Source organism: Chiloscyllium punctatum, chromosome 13 (assembly GCF_047496795.1).
Source record: "Chiloscyllium punctatum isolate Juve2018m chromosome 13, sChiPun1.3, whole genome shotgun sequence".
Lineage (NCBI taxonomy): Eukaryota > Metazoa > Chordata > Chondrichthyes > Orectolobiformes > Hemiscylliidae > Chiloscyllium > Chiloscyllium punctatum.
Window position 1 is genome coordinate 21,550,032 of NC_092751.1, and position 20,227 is coordinate 21,570,258.

Consider the following 20,227-nt stretch of genomic DNA (forward strand, 5'->3'; position numbering starts at 1 on the left):
CTGGGTGTTTTGCATTGACAGAGTGGGGTCAGTCTGATCTTCCCTGGGTCTGTTACATTGACAGAGTGGGGTCAGTCTGCTCTTCCCTGGGTGTGTTACATTGACAGAGTGAGGTCAGTCTGCTCTTCCCTGGGTGTGTTACATTGACAGAGTGGGGTCAGTCTACTCTTCACTGGGTGTCTTACATTGACAGAGTGGGGTCAGTCTGCTCTTCCCTGGGTGTGTTTACATTGACAGAGTGGGGTCAGTCTGCTCTTCCCAGGGTGTGTTACATTGACAGAGTGGGGTCCGTCTGCTCTTCCCTGGGTGCGTTACATTGACAGAGTGGGGTAAGTCTACTCTTCCCTGCGTGTGTTACTTTGACAGAGTGCGGTCAGTGTGCTCTTCACTGGGTGCGTGACATTGACAGCGTGGGGTCAGTCTGCTGTTCCCTGGGCGTGTTACATTGACAGAGTAGGGTCTGTCTGCTCTTCCCTGGGTGTGTTACATTGATAGAGAGGGGTCAGTCTGCTCTTCCCTGGATGTGTTACATTGAATGTGTGGGGTCAGTCTGCTCTTCCCTGGGTGTGTTACATTGACACAGTGGGGTCAGTCTGCTCTTCCCTGGGTATGTTACAGTGACAGAGTGGGGTCAGTCTGCTTTTCCCTGGGTGTGTTACATTGACAGAGTGGGGTCAGTCTGCTCTTCCCTGGGTGTGTTACAATGACAGAGTGGGGTCAGTCTGCTCTTCCTTGGGTGTTTTACATTGACAGTGTGCGGTCAGTCTGCTCTTCCCTGGGTGCGTGACATTGACAGAGTGGGGTCAGTCTGCTCTTCCCTGGGTGTGTTACATTGACAGTGTGCGGTCAGTCTGCTCTTCCCTGGGTGCGTGACATTGACAGAGTGGGGTCAGTCTGCTCTTCCCTGGGTGTGGTACATTGACAGAGTGGGGTCAGTTTGCTCTTCCCTGGGTGTGTTACATTGAGAGAGAGGGGAGAGTCTGCTCTTCCCTGGATGTGTTACATTGAATGTGTGGGGTCAGTCTGCTCTTCCCTGGGTGTGTTACATTGACACAGTGGGGTCAGTCTGCTCTTCCCTGGGTGTGTTACATTGACAGAGTGGGGTCAGTCTGCTCTTCCCAGGGTGTGTTACATTGACAGAGTGGGGTCCGTCTGCTCTTCCCTGGGTGTGTTACATTGACAGAGTGGGGTCAGTCTACTCTTCCCTGCGTGTGGTACTTTGACAGAGTGCGGTCAGTGTGCTCTTCCCAGGGTGTGTTACATTGACAGAGTGGGGTCAGTCTGCTCCTCCCAGTTTGTGTTACATTGACAGAGTGGGGTCAGTCTGCTCCTCCTTGGGTGTGTTTCATTGACAGAGTGGGGTCAGTCTACCCTTCCCTGGGCGTGTTACATTGACAGAGTGGGGTCAGTCTGCTCGTCCCTTGGTATTTCACAGTGACAGAGTGGGGTCAGTCTGCTCTTCCCAGGGTGCATTAGATTGACAGAGTGGGGTCAGTCTGCTCTTCCCAGAATGTGTTACATTGACAGAGTTGGGTCAGTCTGATCTTCCCTGGGTGTGAAACGTTGACAGAAAGGGGTCAGTCTGCTCTTCCCTGGGTGTTTTACATTGACAGAGTGGGGTCAGTCTGCTCTTCCCTGGGTCTGTTACATTGACAGAGTGGGGTCAGTCTGCTCTTCCCTGGGTGTTTTACATTGACAGAGTGAGGTCAGTCTGCTCTTCCCTGGGTGTGTTACATTGACAGAGTGGGGTCAGTCTCCTCTTCACTGGGTGTCTTACATGGACAGAGTGGGGTCAGTCTGCCCTTCCCAGGGTGTGTTTACATTGACAGAGTGGGGTCAGTCTGCTCTTCCCAGGGTGTGTTACATTGACAGAGTGGGGTCCGTCTGCTCTTCCCTGGGTGTGTTACATTGACAGAGTGGGATCAGTCTACTCTTCCCTGCGTGTGTTACTTTGACAGAGTGCGGTCAGTGTGCTCTTCCCAGGGTGTGTTACATTGACAGAGTGGGGTCAGTCTGCTCCTCCCAGTGTGTGTTACATTGACAGAGTGGGGTCAGTCTGCTCTTCCTTGGGTGTGTTTCATTGACAGAGTGGGGTCAGTCTACCCTTCCCTGGGCGTGTGACATTGACAGAGTGGGGTCAGTCTGCTCGTCCCTTGGTGTGTCACAGCGACAGAGTGGGGTCAGTCTGCTCTTCCCAGGGTGCATTAGATTGACAGAGTGGGGTCAGTCTGCTCTTCCCTGGATGGGTTACATTGACTGAGTGCAGTCAGTCTGCTCTTACCAGCGTCTGTTACATTGACAGAGTGGAGTAAGTCTGCTCTTCCCTGGGTTTGTTACATTGACAGAGAGGGGTCAGACTGCTCTTCCCTGGGTGTGTTTCAGTAACAGAGTGGGGTCAGTCTGCTCTTCCCAGGGTGTGTTACATTGACAGATTGGGGTCAGTCTGCTGTTCCCTGGGTGTGTTACTTTGACAGGGTGGGGTCAGTCTGCTCTTCCCTGGGTGCGTGACATTGACAGCGTGGGGTCAGTCTGCTGTTCCCTGGGTGTGTTACATTGACAGAGTGGGGTCTGTCTGCTCTTCCCTGGGTGTGTTACATTGACAGAGAGGGGTCCGTCTGCTCTTCCCTGGATGTGTTACATTGAATGTGTGGGGTCAGTCTGCTCTTCCCTGGGTGTGTTACATTGACACAGTGGGGTCAGTCTGCTCTTCCCTGGGTGTGTTACAGTGACAGAGTGGGGTCAGTCTGCTCTTCCTTGGGTGTTTTACATTGACAGTGTGCGGTCAGTCTGCTCTTCCCTGGGTGCGTGACATTGACAGAGTGGGGTCAGTCTGCTCTTCCCTGAGTGTGTTACATTGACAGTGTGCGGTCAGTCTGCTCTTCCCTGGGTGCGTGACATTGACAGAGTGGGGTCAGTCTGCTCTTCCCTGGGTGTGTTACATTGACAGAGTGGGGTCAGTCTGCTCTTCCCTGGGTGTGTTACATTGAGAGAGAGGGGTCAGTCTGCTCTTCCCTGGATGTGTTACATTGAATGTGTGGGGTCAGTCTGCTCTTCCCTGGGTGCGTGACATTGACAGCGTGGGGTCAGTCTGCTGTTCCCTGGGTGTGTTACATTGACAGAGTGGGGTCTGTCTGCTCTTCCCTGGGTGTGTTACATTGACAGAGAGGGGTCCGTCTGCTCTTCCCTGGATGTGTTACATTGAATGTGTGGGGTCAGTCTGCTCTTCCCTGGGTGTGTTACATTGACACAGTGGGGTCAGTCTGCTCTTCCCTGGGTGTGTTACAGTGACAGAGTGGGGTCAGTCTGCTCTTCCCTGGGTGTGTTACATTGACAGAGAGGGGTCAGTCTGCTCTTCCCTGGGTGTGTTACAATGACAGAGTGGGGTCAGTCTGCTCTTCCTTGGGTGTTTTACATTGACAGTGTGCGGTCAGTCTGCTCTTCCCTGGGTGCGTGACATTGACAGAGTGGGGTCAGTCTGCTCTTCCCTGGGTGTGTTACATTGATAGTGTGCGGTCAGTCTGCTCTTCCCTGGGTGCGTGACATTGACAGAGTGGGGTCAGTCTGCTCTTCCCTGGATGTGTTACATTGAATGTGTGGGGTCAGTCTGCTCTTCCCTGGGTGTGTTACATTGACACAGTGGGGTCAGTCTGCTCTTCCCAGGGTGTGTTACATTGACAGTGTGCGGTCAGTCTGCTCTTCGCTGGGTGCGTGACATTGACACAGTGGGGTCAATCTGCTCTTCCCTGGGTGTGTTACATTGACAGTGTGCGGTCAGTCTGCTCTTCCCTGGGTGTGTTACATTGACAGAGTGGGGTCAGTCTGCTCTTCCCTGGGTGTGTTACATTGACAGTGTGCGGTCAGTCTGCTCTTCCCTGGGTGTGTTACATTGACAGAGTGGGGTCAGTCTGCTCTTCCCTGGGTGTGTTACATTGAATGTGTGGGGTCAGTCTGATCTTCCCTGGGTGTGTTAGATTGACACAGTGGGGTCAGTCTGCTCTTCCCTGGGTGTGTTACATTGACAGAGTGCGGTCAGTCTGCTCTTCCCTGGGTGCGTGACATTGACAGAGTGGGGTCAGTCTGCTCTTCCCTGGGTGTGTTACATTGAAAGAGTGGGGTCAGTCTGCTCTTCCCTGGGTGTGTTACATTGACAGAGTGGGGTTAGTCTGCTCTTCCCTGGGTGTGTTACATTGACCTAGCCAGGTCAATCTTCTGTTCCCTGGGTGTGTTACATTGACAGAGGGGGCTCAGTCTGCTCTTCCCTGGGTGTGTTACATTGACAGAATGAGGTCAGTCTGCTCTTCCCTAGGTGTGTTACAATGACAGAGAGGGGTCAGTCTGCTCTTCCCTTGGTGTGTTGCATTGACAGAGTTGGGTCAGTCTGCTCTTCCCAGAATGTGTTACATTGACAGAGTTGGGTCAGTCTGATCTTCCCTGGGTGTGAAACGTTGACAGAAAGGGGTCAGTCTGCTCTTCCCTGGGTGTTTTACATTGACAGAGTGGGGTCAGTCTGCTCTTCCCTGGGTCTGTTACATTGACAGAGTGGGGTCAGTCTGCTCTTCCCTGGGTGCGTGACATTGACAGCGTGGGGTCAGTCTGCTGTTCCCTGGGTATGTTACATTGACAGAGTGGGGTCTGTCTGCTCTTCCCTGGGTGTGTTACATTGACAGAGAGGGGTCAGTCTGCTCTTCCCTGGATGTGTTACATTGAATGTGTGGGGTCAGTCTGCTCTTCCCTGGGTGTGTTACATTGACACAGTGGGGTCAGTCTGCTCTTCCCTGGGTGTGTTACAGTGACAGAGTGGGGTCAGTCTGCTCTTCCCTGGGTGTGTTACATTGACAGAGAGGGGTCAGTCTGCTCTTCCCTGGGTGTGTTACAATGACAGAGTGGGGTCAGTCTGCTCTTCCTTGGGTGTTTTACATTGACAGCGTGCGGTCAGTCTGCTCTTCCCTGGGTGCGTGACATTGACAGAGTGGGGTCAGTCTGCTCTTCCCTGGGTGTGTTACATTGACAGTGTGCGGTCAGTCTGCTCTTCCCTGGGTGCGTGACATTGACAGAGTGGGGTCAGTCTGCTCTTCCCTGGGTGTGTTACATTGACAGAGTGGGGTCAGTCTGCTCTTCCCTGGGTGTGTTACATTGAGAGAGAGGGGTCAGTCTGCTCTACCCTGGATGTGTTACATTGAATGTGTGGGGTCAGTCTGCTCTTCCCTGGGTGTGTTACATTGACACAGTGGGGTCAGTCTGCTCTTCCCTGGGTGTGTTACATTGACAGTGTGCGGTCAGTCTGCTCTTCCCTGGGTGCGTGACATTGACACAGTGGGGTCAACCTGCTCTTCCCTGGTTGTGTTACATTGACAGTGTGCGGTCAGTCTACTCTTCCCTGCGTGCGTGACATTGACAGAGTGGGGTCAGTCTGCTCTTCCCTGGGTGTGTTACATTGACAGAGTGGGGTCAGTCTGCTCTTCCCTGGGTGTGTTACATTGACAGAGTGCGGTCAGTCTGCTCTTCCCTGGGTGCGTGACATTGACAGAGTGGGGTCAGTCTGCTCTTCCCTGGGTGTGTTACATTGAATGTGTGGGGTCAGTCTGCTCTTCCCTGGGTGTGTTACATTGACACAGTGGGGTCAGTCTGCTCTTCCCTGGGTGTGTTACATTGACAGAGTGCGGTCAGTCTGCTCTTCCCTGGGTGCGTGACATTGACAGAGTGGGGTCAGTCTGCTCTTCCCTGGGTGTGTTACATTGACAGAGTGGGGTCAGTCTGCTCTTCCCTGGGTGTTTTACATTGACAGAGTTGGGTTAGTCTGCTCTTCCCTGGGTATGTTACATTGACCTAGCCAGGTCAATCTTCTGTTCCCTGGGTGTGTTACATTGACAAAGGGGGCTCAGTCTGCTCTTCCCTGGGTGTGTTACATTGACAGAATGAGGTCAGTCTGCTCTTCCCTGGGTGTGTTACAATGACAGAGAGGGGTCAGTCTGCTCTTCCCTGGGTGTGTTACAATGACAGAGTTGGGTCAGTCTGCTCTTCCCAGAATGTGTTACATTGACAGAGTTGCGTCAGTCTGATCTTCCCTGGGTGAAAAAAGTTGACAGAAAGGGGTCCGTCGGCTCTTCCCTGGGTGTTTTGCATTGACAGAGTGGGGTCAGTCTGATCTTCCCTGGGTCTGTTACATTGACAGAGTGGGGTCAGTCTGCTCTTCCCTGGGTGTGTTACATTGACAGAGTGGGGTCAGTCTGCTCTTCCCTGGGTGTGTTACATTGACAGAGTGGGGTCAGTCTACTCTTCACTGGGTGTCTTACATTGACAGAGTGGGGTCAGTCTGCTCTTCCCTGGGTGTGTTTACATTGACAGAGTGGGGTCAGTCTGCTCTTCCCAGGGTGTGTTACATTGACAGAGTGGGGTCCGTCTGCTCTTCCCTGGGTGCGTTACATTGACAGAGTGGGGTAAGTCTACTCTTCCCTGCGTCTGTTACTTTGACAGAGTGAGGTCAGTGTGCTCTTCACTGGGTGCGTGACATTGACAGCGTGGGGTCAGTCTGCTGTTCCCTGGGCGTGTTACATTGACAGAGTAGGGTCTGTCTGCTCTTCCCTGGGTGTGTTACATTGATAGAGAGGGGTCAGTCTGCTCTTCCCTGGATGTGTTACATTGAATGTGTGGGGTCAGTCTGCTCTTCCCTGGGTGTGTTACATTGACACAGTGGGGTCAGTCTGCTCTTCCCTGGGTATGTTACAGTGACAGAGTGGGGTCAGTCTGCTCTTCCCTGGGTGTGTTACATTGACAGAGTGGGGTCAGTCTGCTCTTCCCTGGGTGTGTTACAATGACAGAGTGGGGTCAGTCTGCTCTTCCTTGGGTGTTTTACATTGACAGTGTGCGGTCAGTCTGCTCTTCCCTGGGTGCGTGACATTGACAGAGTGGGGTCAGTCTGCTCTTCCCTGGGTGTGTTACATTGACAGTGTGCGGTCAGTCTGCTCTTCCCTGGGTGCGTGACATTGACAGAGTGGGGTCAGTCTGCTCTTCCCTGGGTGTGTTACATTGACAGAGTGGGGTCAGTTTGCTCTTCCCTGGGTGTGTTACATTGAGAGAGAGGGGTCAGTCTGCTCTTCCCTGGATGTGTTACATTGAATGTGTGGGGTCAGTCTGCTCTTTCCTGGGTGTGTTACATTGACACAGTGGGGTCAGTCTGCTCTTCCCTGGGTGTGTTACATTGACAGTGTGCGGTCAGTCTGCTCTTCCCTGGGTGCGTGACATTGACACAGTGGGGTCAATCTGCTCTTCCCTGGGTGTGTTACATTGATAGTGTGCGGTCAGTCTGCTCTTCCCTGGGTGCGTGACATTGACAGAGTGGGGTCAGTCTGCTCTTCCCTGGGTGTGTTACATTGACAGAGTGGGGTCAGTCTGCTCTTCCCTGGGTGTGTTACATTGACAGAGAGTGGTCAGTCTGCTCTTCCCTGGATGTGGTACGTTGAATGTGTGGGGTCAGTCTGCTCTTCCCTGGGTGTGTTACATTGACACAGTGGGGTCAGTCTGCTCTTCCCTGGGTGTGTTACATTGACAGAGTGGGGTCAGTCTGCTCTTCCCTGGGTGCGTGACATTGACAGAGTGGGGTCAGTCTGCTCTTCCCTGGGTGTGTTACATTGACAGAGTGGGGTCAGTCTGCTCTTCCCTGGGTATGTTACATTGACAGAGTGGGGTTAGTCTGCCCTTCCCTGGGCATGTTACATTGACCTAGCCAGGTCAATCTTCCGTTCCCTGGGTGTGTTACATTGACAGAGGGGGCTCAGTCTGCTCTTCCCTGGGTGTGTTACATTGACAGAATGAGGTCAGTCTGCTCTTCCCTGGGTGTGTTACAATGACAGAGAGGGGTCAGTCTGCTCTTCCCTGGGTGTGTTACAATGACAGAGTTGGTTCAGTCTGCTCTTCCCAGAATGTGTTACATTGACAGAGTTGGGTCAGTCTGATCTTCCCTGGGTGTGAAACGTTGACAGAAAGGGGTCAGTCTGCTCTTCCCTGGGTGTTTTACATTGACAGAGTGGGGTCAGTCTGCTCTTCCCTGGGTCTGTTACATTGACAGAGTGGGGTCAGTCTGCTCTTCCCTGGGTGTGTTACATTGACAGAGTGAGGTCAGTCTGCTCTTCCCTGGGTGTGTTACATTGACAGAGTGGGGTCAGTCTACTCTTCACTGGGTGTCTTACATTGACAGATTGGGGTCAGTCTGCTCTTCCCTGGGTGTGTTTACATTGACAGAGTGGGGTCAGTCTGCTCTTCCCAGGGTGTGTTACATTGACAGAGTGGGGTCCGTCTGCTCTTCCCTGGGTGTGTTACATTGACAGAGTTGGGTCAGTCTACTCTTCCCTGCGTGTGTTACTTTGACAGAGTGCGGTCAGTGTGCTCTTCCCTGGGTGCGTGACATTGACAGCGTGGGGTCAGTCTGCTGTTCCCTGGGCGTGTTACATTGACAGAGTGGGGTCTGTCTGCTCTTCCCTGGGTGTGTTACATTGAGAGAGAGGGGTCAGTCTGCTCTTCCCTGGATGTGTTACATTGAATGTGTGGGGTCAGTCTGCTCTTCCCTGGGTGTGTTACATTGACAGAGTGGGGTCAGTCTGCTCTTCCCTGGGTGTGTTACATTGACAGAGTGCCATCAGTGTGCTCTTCCCTGGGTGTCTTACATTGACAGAGTGGGGTCCGTCTGCTCTTCCCTGGGTGTGTTACATTGACAGAGTTGGGTCAGTCTACTCTTTCCTGCGTGTGTTACTTTGACAGAGTGCGGTCAGTGTGCTCTTCCCTGTGTGCGTGACATTGACAGCGTGGGGTCAGTCTGCTGTTCCCTGGGCGTGTTACATTGACAGAGTGGGGTCTGTCTGCTCTTCCCTGGGTGTGTTACATTGAGAGAGAGGGGTCAGTCTGCTCTTCCCTGGATGTGTTACATTGAATGTGTGGGGTCAGTCTGCTCTTCCCTGGGTGTGTTACATTGACAGAGTGGGGTCAGTCTGCTCTTCCCTGGGTGTGTTACATTGACAGTGTGCGGTCAGTCTGCTCTTCCCTGGGTGCGTGACATTGACACAGTGGGGTCAATCTGCTCTTCCCTGGGTGTGTTACATTGACAGTGTGTGGTCAGTCAGCTCTTCCCTGGGTGCGTGACATTGACAGAGTGGGGTCAGTGTGCTCTTCCCTGGATGCGTGACATTGACAGAGTGGGGTCAGTCTGCTCTTCCCTGGGTGTGTTACATTGACAGAGAGTGGTCAGTCTGCTCTTCCCTGGATGTGTTACATTGAATGTGTGGGGTCAGTCTGCTCTTCCCTGGGTGTGTTACATTGACACAGTGGGGGCAGTCTGCTCTTCCCTGGGTGTGTTACATTGACAGAGTGCGGTCAGTCTGCTCTTCCCTGGGTGCGTGACATTGACAGAGTGGGGTCAGTCTGCTCTTCCCTGGGTGTGTTACATTGACAGAGTGGGGTCAGTCTGCTCTTCCCTGGGTGTGTTACATTGACAGAGTGGGGTTAGTCTGCTCTTCCCTGGGTATGTTACATTGACCTAGCCAGGTCAATCTTCTGTTCCCTGGGTGTGTTACATTGACAGAGGGGGCTCAGTCTGCTCTTCCCTGGGTGTTTACATTGACAGAATGAGGTCAGTCTGCTCTTCCCTGGGTGTGTTACAATGACAGAGAGGGGTCAGTCTGCTCTTCCCTGGGAGTGTTACAATGACAGAGTTGTGTCAGTCTGCTCTTCCCAGAAGGTGTTACATTGACAGAGTTGGGTCAGTCTGATCTTCCCTGGGTGTGAAACATTGACAGAAAGGGGTCAGTCTGCTCTTCCCTGGGTGTTTTACATTGACAGAGTGGGGTCAGTCTGCTCTTCCCTGGGTCTGTTACATTGACAGAGTGGGGTCAGTCTGCTCTTCCCTGGGTGTGTTACATTGACAGAGTGAGGTCAGTCTGCTCTTCCCTGGGTGCGTGACATTGACAGCGTGGGGTCAGTCTGCTGTTCCCTGGGCGTGTTACATTGACAGAGTGGGGTCTGTCTGCTCTTCCCTGGGTGTGTTACATTGACAGAGTGGGCGTCAGTCTGCTCTTCCCTGGATGTGTTACATTGAATGTGTGGGGTCAGTCTGCTCTTCCCTGGGTGTGTTACATTGACACAGTGGGCTCAGTCTGCTCTTCCCTGGGTGTGTTACAGTGACAGAGTGGGTTCAGTCTGCTCTTCCCTGGGTGTGTTACATTGACAGAGAGGGGTCAGTCTGCTCTTCCCTGGGAGTGTTACAATGACAGAGTGGGGTCAGTCTGCTCTTCCTTGGGTGTTTTACATTGACAGTTTGCGGTCAGTCTGCTCTTCCCTGGGTGCGTGACATTGACAGAGTGGGGTCAGTCTGCTCTTCCCTGGGTGTGTTACATTGACAGAGTGGGGTCAGTCTGCTCTTCCCTGGGTGTGTTAAATTGAGAGAGAGGGGTCAGTCTGCTCTTCCCTGGATGTGTTACAATGACAGAGTTGGGTCAGTCTGCTCTTCCCAGAATGTGTTACATTGACAGAGTTGGGTCAGTCTGATCTTCCCTGGGTGTGAAACGTTGACAGAAAGGGGTCAGTCTGCTCTTCCCTGGGTGTTTTACATTGACAGAGTGGGGTCAGTCTGCTCTTCTCTGGGTCTGTTACATTGACAGAGTGGGGTCAGTCTGCTCTTCCCTGGGTGCGTGACATTGACAGCGTGGGGTCAGTCTGCTGTTCCCTGGGTGTGTTACATTGACAGAGTGGGGTCTGTCTGCTCTTCCCTGGGTGTGTTACATTGACAGAGAGGGGTCAGTCTGCTCTTCCCTGGATGTGTTACATTGAATGTGTGGGGTCAGTCTGCTCTTCCCTGGGTGTGTTACATTGACACAGTGGGGTCAGTCTGCTCTTCCCTGGGTGTGTTACAGTGACAGAGTGGGGTCAGTCTGCTCTTCCCTGGGTGTGTTACATTGACAGAGAGGGGTCAGTCTGCTCTTCCCTGGGTGTGTTACAATGACAGAGTGGGGTCAGTCTGCTCTTCCTTGGGTGTTTTACATTGACAGTGTGCGGTCAGTCAGCTCTTCCCTGGGTGCGTGACATTGACAGAGTGGGGTCAGTCTGCTCTTCCCTGGGTGTGTTACATTGACACAGTGGGGTCAGTCTGCTCTTCCCTGGGTGTGTTACATTGACAGAGTGGGGTCAGTCTGCTCTTCCCTGGGTGCGTGACATTGACAGAGTGGGGTCAGTCTGCTCTTCCCTGGGTGTGTTACATTGACAGAGTGGGGTCAGTCTGCTCTTCCCTGGGTGTGTTACATTGACAGAGTGGGGTTAGTCTGCCCTTCCCTGGGCATGTTACATTCACCTAGCCAGGTCAATCTTCCGTTCCCTGGGTGTGTTACATTGACAGAGGGGGCTCAGTCTGCTCTTCCCTGGGTGTGTTACATTGACAGAATGAGGTCAGTCTGCTCTTCCCTGGGTGTGTTACAATGACAGAGAGGGGTCAGTCTGCTCTTCCCTGGGTGTGTTACAATGACAGAGTTGGGTCAGTCTGCTCTTCCCACAATGTGTTACATTGACAGAGTTGGGTCAGTCTGATCTTCCCTGGGTGTGAAACGTTGACAGAAAGGGGTCAGTCTGCTCTTCCCTGGGTGTTTTACATTGACAGAGTGGGGTCAGTCTGCTCTTTCCTGGGTCTGTTACATTGACAGAGTGGGGTCAGTCTGCTCTTCCCTGGGTGTGTTACATTGACAGAGTGAGGTCAGTCTGCTCTTCCCTGGGTGTGTTACATTGACAGAGTGGGGTCAGTCTACTCTTCACTGGGTGTCTTACATTGACAGATTGGGGTCAGTCTGCTCTTCCCTGGGTGTGTTTACATTGACAGAGTGGGGTCAGTCTGCTCTTCCCAGGGTGTGTTACATTGACAGAGTGGGGTCCGTCTGCTCTTCCCTGGGTGTGTTACATTGACAGAGTTGGGTCAGTCTACTCTTCCCTGCGTGTGTTACTTTGACAGAGTGCTGTCAGTGTGCTCTTCCCTGGGTGCGTGACATTGACAGCGTGGGGTCAGTCTGCTGTTCCCTGGGCGTGTTACATTGACAGAGTGGGGTCTGTCTGCTCTTCCCTGGGTGTGTTACATTGAGAGAGAGGGGTCAGTCTGCTCTTCCCTGGATGTGTTACATTGAATGTGTGGGGTCAGTCTGCTCTTCCCTGGGTGTGTTACATTGACAGAGTGGGGTCAGTCTGCTCTTCCCTGGGTGTGTTACATTGACAGTGTGCGGTCAGTCTGCTCTTCCCTGGGTGCGTGACATTGACACAGTGGGGTCAATCTGCTCTTCCCTGGGTGTGTTACATTGACAGTGTGTGGTCAGTCTGCTCTTCCCTGGGTGCATGACATTGACAGAGTGGGGTCAGTGTGCTCTTCCCTGGATGCGTGACATTGACAGAGTGGGGTCAGTCTGCTCTTCCCTGGGTGTGTTACATTGACAGAGAGTGGTCAGTCTGCTCTTCCCTGGATGTGTTACATTGAATGTGTGGGGTCAGTCTGCTCTTCCCTGGGTGTGTTACATTGACACAGTGGGGGCAGTCTGCTCTTCCCTGGGTGTGTTACATTGACAGAGTGCAGTCAGTCTGCTCTTCCCTGGGTGCGTGACATTGACAGAGTGGGGTCAGTCTGCTCTTCCCTGGGTGTGTTACATTGACAGAGTGGGGTCAGTCTGCTCTTCCCTGGGTGTGTTACATTGACAGAGTGGGGTTAGTCTGCTCTTCCCTGGGTATGTTACATTGACCTAGTCAGGTCAATCTTCTGTTCCCTGGGTGTGTTACATTGACAGAGGGGGCTCAGTCTGCTCTTCCCTGGGTGAGTTACATTGACAGAATGAGGTCAGTCTGCTCTTCCCTGGGTGTGTTACAATGACAGAGAGGGGTCAGTCTGCTCTTCCCTGGGTGTGTTACAATGACAGAGTTGTGTCAGTCTGCTCTTCCCAGAAGGTGTTACATTGACAGAGTTGGGTCAGTCTGATCTTCCCTGGGTGTGAAACATTGACAGAAAGGGGTCAGTCTGCTCTTCCCTGGGTGTTTTACATTGACAGAGTGGGGTCAGTCTGCTCTTCCCTGGGTCTGTTACATTGACAGAGTGGGGTCAGTCTGCTCTTCCCTGGGTGTGTTACATTGACGGAGTGAGGTCAGTCTGCTCTTCCCTGGGTGCGTGACATTGACAGCGTGGGCCCAGTCTGCTGTTCCCTGGGCGTGTTACATTGACAGAGTGGGGTCTGTCTGCTCTTCCCTGGGTGTGTTACATTGACAGAGTGGGGTCAGTCTGCTCTTCCCTGGATGTGTTACATTGAATGTGTGGGGTCAGTCTGCTCTTCCCTGGGTGTGTTACATTGACACAGTGGGGTCAGTCTGCTCTTCCCTGGGTGTGTTACAGTGACAGAGTGGGTTCAGTCTGCTCTTCCCTGGGTGTGTTACATTGACAGAGAGGGGTCAGTCTGCTCTTCCCTGGGTGTGTTACAATGACAGAGTGGGGTCAGTCTGCTCTTCCTTGGGTGTTTTACATTGACAGTGTGCGGTCAGTCTGCTCTTCCCTGGGTGCGTGACATTGACAGAGTGGGGTCAGTCTGCTCTTCCCTGGGTGTGTTACATTGACAGAGTGGGGTCAGTCTGCTCTTCCCTGGGTGTGTTATATTGAGAGAGAGGGGTCAGTCTGCTCTTCCCTGGATGTGTTACAATGACAGAGTTGGGTCAGTCTGCTCTTCCCAGAATGTGTTACATTGACAGAGTTGGGTCAGTCTGATCTTCCCTGGGTGTGAAACGTTGACAGAAAGGGGTCAGTCTGCTCTTCCCTGGGTGTTTTACATTGACAGAGTGGGGTCAGTCTGCTCTTCCCTGGGTGCGTGACATTGACAGCGTGGGGTCAGTCTGCTGTTCCCTGGGTGTGTTACATTGACACAGTGGGGTCAGTCTGCTCTTCCCTGGGTGTGTTACAGTGACAGAGTGGGGTCAGTCTGCTCTTCCCTGGGTGTGTTACATTGACAGAGAGGGGTCAGTCTGCTCTTCCCTGGGTGTGTTACAATGACAGAGTGGGGTCAGTCTGCTCTTCCTTGGGTGTTTTACATTGACAGTGTGCGGTCAGTCAGCTCTTCCCTGGGTGCGTGACATTGACAGAGTGGGGTCAGTCTGCTCTTCCCTGGGTGTGTTACATTGACAGTGTGCGGTCAGTCTGCTCTTCCCTGGGTGCGTGACATTGACAGAGTGGGGTCAGTCTGCTCTTCCCTGGGTGTGTTACATTGACAGAGTGGGGTCAGTCTGCTCTTCCCTGGGTGTGTTACATTGAGAGAGAGGGGTCAGTCTGCTCTTCCCTGGATGTGTTACATTGAATGTGTGGGGTCAGTCTGCTCTTCCCTGGGTGTGTTACATTGACACAGTGGGGTCAGTCTGCTCTTCCCTGGGTGTGTTACATTGACAGTGTGCGGTCAGTCTGCTCTTCCCTGGGTGCGTGACATTGACACAGTGGGGTCAATCTGCTCTTCCCTGGGTGTGTTACATTGACAGTGTGCGGTCAGTCTACTCTTCCCTGCGTGCGTGACATTGACAGAGTGGGGTCAGTCTGCTCTTCCCTGGGTGTGTTACATTGACAGAGTGGGGTCAGTCTGCTCTTCCCTGGGTGTGTTACATTGACAGAGAGTGGTCAGTCTGCTCTTCCCTGGATGTGTTACATTGAATGTGTGGGGTCAGTCTGCTCTTCCCTGGGTGTGTTACATTGACACAGTGGGGTCAGTCTGCTCTTCCCTGGGTGTGTTAAATTGACAGAGTGCGGTCAGTCTGCTCTTCCCTGGGTGCGTGACATTGACAGAGTGGGGTCAGTCTGCTCTTCCCTGGGTGTGTTACATTGACAGAGTGGGGTCAGTCTGCTCTTCCCTGGGTGTTTTACATTGACAGAGTGGGGTTAGTCTGCTCTTCCCTGGGTATGTTACATTGACCTAGCCAGGTCAATCTTCTGTTCCCTGGGTGTGTTACATTGACACAGTGGGGTCAGTCTGCTCTTCCCTGGGTGTGTTACATTGACAGTGTGGGGTCAGTCTGCTGTTCCCTGGGCGTGTTACAGTGACAGAGTGGGGTCTGTCTGCTCTTCCCTGGGTGTGTTACATTGACAGAGAGGGGTCAGTCTGCTCTTCCCTGGATGTGTTACATTGAATGTGTGGGGTCAGTCTGCTCTTCCCTGGGTGTGTTACATTGACACAGTGGGGTCAGTCTGCTCTTCCCTGGGTATGTTACAGTGACAGAGTGGGGTCAGTCTGCTCTTCCCTGGGTGTGTTACATTGACACAGTGGGGTCAGTCTGCTCTTCCCTGGGTGTGTTACAATGACAGAGTGGGGTCAGTCTGCTCTTCCTTGGGTGTTTTACATTGACAGTGTGCGGTCAGTCTGCTCTTCCCTGGGTGCGTGACATTGACAGAGTGGGGTCAGTCTGCTCTTCCCTGGGTGTGTTACATTGACAGTGTGCGGTCAGTCTGCTCTTCCCTGCGTGCGTGACATTGACAGAGTGGGGTCAGTCTGCTCTTCCCTGGGTGTGTTACATTGACAGAGTGGGGTCAGTCTGCTCTTCCCTGGGTGTGTTACATTGAGAGAGAGGGGTCAGTCTGCTCTTCCCTGGATGTGTTACATTGAATGTGTGGGGTCAGTCTGCTCTTCCCTGGGTGTGTTACATTGACACAGTGGGGTCAGTCTGCTCTTCCCTGGGTGTGTTACATTGACAGTGTGCGGTCAGTCTGCTCTTCCCTGGGTGCATGACATTGACACAGTGGGGTCAATCTGCTCTTCCCTGGGTGTGTTACATTGATAGTGTGCGGTCAGTCTGCTCTTCCCTGGGTGCGTGACATTGACAGAGTGGGGTCAGTCTGCTCTTCCCTGGGTGTGTTACATTGACAGAGTCGGGTCAGTCTGCTCTTCCCTGGGTGTGTTACATTGACAGAGAGTGGTCAGTCTGCTCTTCCCTGGATGTGTTACATTGAATGTGTGGGGTCAGTCTGCTCTTCCCTGGGTGTGTTACATTGTCACAGTGGGGTCAGTCTGCTCTTCCCTGGGTGTGTCACATTGACAGAGTGGGGTCAGTCTGCTCTTCCCTGGGTGCGTGACATTGACAGAATGAGGTCAGTCTGCTCTTCCCTGGGTGTGTTACAATGACAGAGAGGGGTCAGTCTGCTCTTCCCTGGGTGTGTTACAATGACAGAGTTGGGTCAGTCTGCTCTTCCCAGAATGTGTTACATTGACAGAGTTGGGTCAGTCTGATCTTCCCTGGGTGTGAAACGTTGACAGAAAGGGGTCAGTCTGCTCTTCCCTGGGTGTTTTACATTGACAGAGTGGGGTCAGTCTGCTCTTCCCTGGGTCTGTTACATTGACAGAGTGGGGTCAGTCTGCTCTTCCCTGGGTGTGTTACATTGACAGAGTGAGGTCAGTCTGCTCTTCCCTGGGTGTATTACATTGACAGAGTGGGGTCAGTCTACTCTTCACTGGGTGTCTTACATTGACAGATTGGGGTCAGTCTGCTCTTCCCTGGGTGTGTTTACATTGACAGAGTGGGGTCAGTCTGCTCTTCCCAGGGTGTGTTACATTGACAGAGTGGGGTCCGTCTGCTCTTCCCTGGGTGTGTTACATTGACAGAGTTGGGTCAGTCTACTCTTCCCTGCGTGTGTTACTTTGACAGAGTCCGGTCAGTGTGCTCTTCCCTGGGTGCGTGACATTGACAGCGTGGGGTCAGTCTGCTGTTCCCTGGGCGTGTTACATTGACAGAGTGGGGTCAGTCTGCTCTTCCCTGGGTGTGTTACATTGACAGAGAGGGGTCAGTCTGCTCTTCCCTATGTGTGTTACATTGAGAGAGAGGGGTCAGTCTGCTCTTCCCTGGATGTGTTACATTGAATGTGTGGGGTCAGTCTGCTCTTCCCTGGGTGTGTTACATTGACACAGTGGGGTCAGTCTGCTCTTCCCTGGGTGTGTTACATTGACAGTGTGCGGTCAGTCTGCTCTTCCCTGGGTGCGTGACATTGACACAGTGGGTTCAATCTGCTCTTCCCTGGGTGTGTTACATTGACAGTGTGCGGTCAGTCTGCTCTTCCCTGGGTGCGTGACATTGACAGAGTGGGGTCAGTCTGCTCTTCCCTGGGTGTGTTACATTGACAGAGTGGGGTCAGTCTGCTCTTCCCTGGGGGTGTTACATTGACAGAGAGTGGTCAGTCTGCTCTTCCCTGGATGTGTTACATTGAATGTGTGGGGTCAGTCTGCTCTTCCCTGGGTGTGTTACATTGACACAGTGGGGTCAGTCTGCTCTTCCCTGGGTGTGTTACATTGACAGAGTGCAGTCAGTCTGCTCTTCCCTGGGTGCGTGACATTGACAGAGTGGGGTCAGTCTGCTCTTCCCTGGGTGTGTTACATTGACAGAGTGGGGTCAGTCTGCTCTTCCCTGGGTGTGTTACATTGACAGAGTGGGGTTAGTCTGCTCTTCCCTGGGTATGTTACATTGACCTAGCCAGGTCAATCTTCTGTTCCCTGGGTGTGTTACATTGACAGAGGGGGCTCAGTCTGCTCTTCCCTGGGTGTGTTACATTGACAGAATGAGGTCAGTCTGCTCTTCCCTGGATGTGTTACATTGACAGAGAGGGGTCAGTCTGCTCTTCCCTGGATGAGTTACATTGAATGTGTGGGGTCAGTCTGCTCTTCCCTGGGTGTGTTACATTGACACAGTGGGGTCAGTCTGCTCTTCCCTGGGTGTGTTACAGTGACAGAGTGGGGTCAGTCTGCTCTTCCCTGGGTGTGTTACATTGACAGAGAGGGGTCAGTCTGCTCTTCCCTGGGTGTGTTACAATGACAGAGTGGGGTTAGTCTGCTCTTCCTTGGGTGTTTTACATTGACAGTGTGCGGTCAGTCTGCTCTTCACTGGGTGCGTGACATTGACAGAGTGGGGTCAGTCTGCTCTTCCCTGGGTGTGTTACATTGACAGTGTGCGGTCAGTCTGCTCTTCCCTGGGTGCGTGACATTGACAGAGTGGGGTCAGTCTGCTCTTCCCTGGGTGTGTTACATTGACAGAGTGGGGTCAGTCTGCTCTTCCCTGGGTGTGTTACATTGAGAGAGAGGGGTCAGTCTGCTCTTCCCTGGATGTGTTACATTGAATGTGTGGGGTCAGTCTGCTCTTCCCTGGGTGTGTTACATTGACACAGTGGGGTCAGTCTGCTCTTCCCAGGGTGTGTTACATTGACAGTGTGCGGTCAGTCTGCTCTTCCCTGGGTGCGTGACATTGACACAGTGGGGTCAATCTGCTCTTCCCTGGGTGTGTTACATTGACAGTGTGCGGTCAGTCTGCTCTTCCCTGCGTGCGTGACATTGACAGAGTGGGGTCAGTCTGCTCTTCCCTGGGTGTGTTACATTGACAGAGTGGGGTCAGTCTGCTCTTCCCTGGGTGTGTTACATTGACAGAGAGTGGTCAGTCTGCTCTTCCCTGGATGTGTTACATTGAATGTGTGGGGTCAGTCTGCTCTTCCCTGGGTGTGTTACATTGACACAGTGGGGTCAGTCTGCTCTTCCCTGGGTGTGTTACATTGACAGAGTGCGGTCAGTCTGCTCTTCCCTGGGTGCGTGACATTGACAGAGTGGGGTCAGTCTGCTCTTCCCTGGGTGTGTTACATTGACAGAGTGGGATCAGTCTGCTCTTCCCTGGGTGTGTTACATTGACAGAGTGGGGTTAGTCTGCTCTTCCCTGGGTATGTTACATTGACCTAGCCAGGTCAATCTTCTGTTCCCTGGGTGTGTTACATTGACAGAGGGGGCTCAGTCTGCTCTTCCCTGGGTGTGTTACATTGACAGAATGAGGTCAGTCTGCTCTTCCCTGGGTGTGTTACAATGACAGAGAGGGGTCAGTCTGCTCTTCCCTGGGTGTGTTACAATGACAGAGTTGGGTCAGTCTGCTCTTCCCAGAATGTGTTACATTGACAGAGTTGGGTCAGTCTGATCTTCCCTGGGTGTGAAACGTTGACAGAAAGGGGTCAGTCTGCTCTTCCCTGCGTGTTTTACATTGACAGAGTGGGGTCAGTCTGCTCTTCCCTGGGTCTGTTACATTGACAGAGTGGGATCAGTCTGCTCTTCCCTGGGTGCGTGACATTGACAGCGTGGGGTCAGTCTGCTGTTCCCTGGGTGTGTTACATTGACAGAGTGGGGTCTGTCTGCTTTTCCCTGGGTGTGTTACATTGACAGAGAGGCGTCAGTCTGCTCTTCCCTGGATGTGTTACATTGAATGTGTGGGGTCAGTCTGCTTTTCCCTGGGTGTGTTACATTGACACAGTGGGGTCAGTCTGCTCTTCCCTGGGTGTGTTACAGTGACAGAGTGGGGTCAGTCTGCTCTTCCCTGGGTGTGTTACATTGACAGAGAGGGGTCAGTCTGCTCTTCCCTGGGTGTGTTACAATGACGGAGTGGGGTCAGTCTGCTCTTCCTTGGGTGTTTTACATTGACAGTGTGCGGTCAGTCTGCTCTTCCCTGGGTGCGTGACATTGACAGAGTGGGGTCAGTCTGCTACTCCCTGGGTGTGTTACATTGACAGTGTGCGGTCAGTCTGCTCTTCCCTGGGTGCGTGAAATTGACAGAGTGGGGTCAGTCTGCTCTTCCCTGGGTGTGTTACATTGACAGAGTGGGGTCAGTCTGCTCTTCCCTGGGTGTGTTACATTGAGAGAGAGGGGTCAGTCTGCTCTTCCCTGGATGTGTTACATTGAATGTGTGGGGTCAGTCTGCTCTCCCCTGGGTGTGTTACATTGACACAGTGGGGTCAGTCTGCTCTTCCCTGGGTGTGTTACATTGACAGTGTGCGGTCAGTCTGCTCTTCCCTGGGTGCGTGACATTGACACAGTGGGGTCAATCTGCTCTTCCCTGGGTGTGTTACATTGACAGTGTGCGGTCAGTCTGCTCTTCCCTGCGTGCGTGACATTGACAGAGTGGGGTCAGTCTGCTCTTCCCTGGGTGTGTTACATTGACAGGGTGGGGTCAGTCTGCTCTTCCCTGGGTGTGTTACATTGACAGAGTGGGGTCAGTCTGCACTTCTCCGAGTGTGTTACTTTGATAGAGTGGGGACAGTCTGCTTTTCCCTGGGTGTGTTACATTGACAGAGTGAGGTCAGTCTGCTCTTCCCTGAGTGTGTTACTTTGACAGAGTGTGGATAGTCTGCTCTTCCCTGGGTGTGTTACAATGATAGAGTGGGGTCAGTCTGCTCTTCCCTGGGTATGTT